We start from the raw sequence: 3,255 nt of genomic DNA, 5'->3' as shown, positions 1-3,255 counted from the left end.
TTGACCGAGGGTCATGTAAGACCAGTTTTCCCTAGTAACGTTCGGTCTTGACTGAATTCTCTTATGTAGGAGATTTCAGTTAATGATTGATCGGTTTTTTAATGTCTAAGTATGAGTATTCAGTTAGTTGAAGTTTAAGGGGTTTCTTCTTGATTAGTCTAGTCATTGGATTTCAAAATTTTGTTAAGATAAATTTTAATCAGTTTTACACATGCTTGATAGTCATATTGAGTGTTCGGTTTATACCGACACTCAGTTTTTGAAGTGCTCGGTCATAGACTAACACTTAATCTTTGAAGTGTTCGATTTTATACTAATAATATCTCTTTTAAAGAGTGTTCGATTTCGTACTAACACTCGGTCTCTTAAAGAGTGTTCGGTCTTGTACTGGCACTCGATTTCCTGAAGAGAACTTCATCCTATGATAAAGCGTTCGACCAAAGTTCTAAAGTATTCGGCCTAAGCTCTAAGCATTCAGTCAAAGCTATAGTAGTATGGCTAGGTCTTTAATTTTAATTCAGGATTATGTGTTTTCAGTCTTAGACAGTATTCGGCTCAAGTTAAAACCAACATGTTTCCTGACCGTTTGGTCATTGGATTTGAATAAGGTTATTCTTACCGTTTTGTCATATTCTTAAGTTTACAGTATTATTTTCCTAAATTTTTGATCTTGATTGAAATTGTTAATATATGATTCTGATTGCATTTGGAGTACATAAGTATGATGTGAAATTATGATGAAAAGAGTGATATGGATATTAAAGAGAATTCCAAGGTGGAATGTCTCATGAATTGTGGTGATTGGTAAAGTATGACCGTGGTCAGACTCTGGCTTCATTTTTTATCCTGATATTCCGTGATTGCTCATCATCATATAGAAGAGGGTAATTCATGCGTGGGAATGGCAGGAGGTCTGCGACCATAAGACCAGATGGTCGTTTTAGGACTAACCTCGGGTGGCATCCGTTGAGTGTATCCCAGTTACTACACCATGCCGGGTGCTAGAAACGACGAGCTACATGGTTCATACAGTCCGGATAGTGTCAAAAATGGTCGGTTACAATGTTTAATATGTTCGTCTTTGATTGTGATACTTGTATGATGAATGCATGATTGAATATGTTTGTTTTTTATCCTTGAATTGTTATGTTGAAACATTATGTTGGGTTGATTAATTAAATTACATAAGCTTACCCTTATTTTCCTATCACGTTCGTATTGTCCGTTCAGTTCTCTTCACTGCAATGATCATTCTATGAACGTGAGCAGAAGACGTTGAAGATTCTCTAGAGGAAGCACTGCAGAGCGACCAGCCGGAAGATAATATAAGACTAGGACCATCTGGTCATTAGATCTCTTATAACTAGTTGTTTAGAAAACCGTTCGGATTGTTTAGGACTTTTGTACAACCGTTCAGCAATTATCCTCCTTTGTAAAACCGTCCGGTCTACGTTGATACATAGAACCATTTAGCTTAAATTGTAAAACTTTATATAAGTTATCTTGGTCTTGTACAGTTTAACTTCTTTGAAAATTTTATATACTGTACTTGAGTTTATTTTACTGTTCTATCATATTATTATTGATAACTCCTTGTGATAATTATAGTTTTAAATCTATATTTATTGAGATGTTATACAGTAAGGATCGGGACGGACGGCCAAAAAGAGAATCAAGACAGCCGGCGTACAACGGAACCCTAAGGAAAACAATAGTGGAGCCCGGTCTCGGCGACCGGATGTAACCTTTGTTTATGAGAAAATCCTTGAAGAATCCACATGAAGTCCCATCATCACAAGATAACCCCGCATTCTCCATGCTCACAAAAAATGTTCTCCGAAATGCTGAGAGACAAAACGTCTGGTATGACCAAGGCGTTGAATCTTCGAGTCGCCATATGGACGGACCGGCCAAACGTCTGATGACCAACGAGTAGCGACGAGTGCTCGCATAAGGGAGCTGATCCAATGCCGTTTAGAACAGATCCCTCTCCAAAGCTGTCGCGACGGGCGACAGACGCGTCCGGCAGAGGATGAAGATTAGGAATTGGTAAGATTTCAGGATTAAGGTAAAACCAGATTAACTATAACAGGCCTACTATTGGGCCGTGATTAGGGTTTTGCTAATCAACGACCCATGAGAAAAACTATAAATAGGAGTCCAGGGTCAAAGGTAGGTGGTTCCATTGAATGCATATTTATTTCATTCTCTCTCTATCTCTACCATTTTTATCTGATCACTGATACTGACTTGAGCGTCGGAGTGCCATTAGTAGGTATCCGGCTGGACTCAACGAAGGAGAACAATTGAATTGGAGCTGGATCAGCGGAAGACTGGACGGTTCAAAACGGGAAATTGTATAGGAGAGCTTGGACAAAATCCCGACCGAAACAAAATCTATATTTATTGAGATGTTATAAAAAACACTGTATTATCATAAATTTAATGAGTTGAAAAATTTATATTAGATAATAGTAAATAAGAGGAAAGTGATACCACTTCATAATTCTATTATTTTAATAGTTTAATATTTTGGATTGAAAATAATGTTCTGATTCTTTATATAAATTTATTTATAATTTATTGTTATCAAATATTTGGAAAATCTCTGATAATGTATTTAAAATTTTCTTCTTAATTTTCAAAAAGAATACTTCACCAGGCATTTTCTAAACAGAGTTTTATAAGTTATAGTTTATAATAGGAATAATAGAGGTAATAATAATTATTATGTATTAAAGAAAATATAGGAGTTATTGAAACTTTGAACAAATATTGAATTGCTAAATTGCAATTTTTGGATGTTAAGTGTCGTGTGTGTGTATATATATATATATATATATATATGGGGTTTGCTAACTTGCGTATGTCTGTTTTTCAGTTGGTACATTTTAGCAATGTGTACCGGGTTTCAGTAGACAAAAATATCTCTATATATCATGAATTCTAAGTTTTAAGGTTAAGGGTATTTTAATAATTTTCATTCTCAAAATTAAAAAATTAAAAAAAGAAACCCCCAAACCCTTACCCATCTCTCTCATTCTTCTCAACCATTTCTCTTTCATCTCTTTCACTCCAACCTTTTCTTTTCTCTGTCATCCCTACTCTAGCTTCAATTGAAAAAAATCAGAAACACTTGTCTTATTTTAATAATTTTCATTCTCAAAACTAAAAAAGGAAAACCCCAAACCCTTACTCACCTCCTTCATTCCTCTCAACCCTTTCTCCTTCATCTCTCTCACTCAAACATTTTCT

The sequence above is a fragment of the Vigna radiata genome, unplaced genomic scaffold (assembly GCF_000741045.1).
Source record: "Vigna radiata var. radiata cultivar VC1973A unplaced genomic scaffold, Vradiata_ver6 scaffold_194, whole genome shotgun sequence".
NCBI lineage: Eukaryota > Viridiplantae > Streptophyta > Magnoliopsida > Fabales > Fabaceae > Vigna > Vigna radiata.
Note: the sequence above shows the minus strand (reverse complement) of the source record.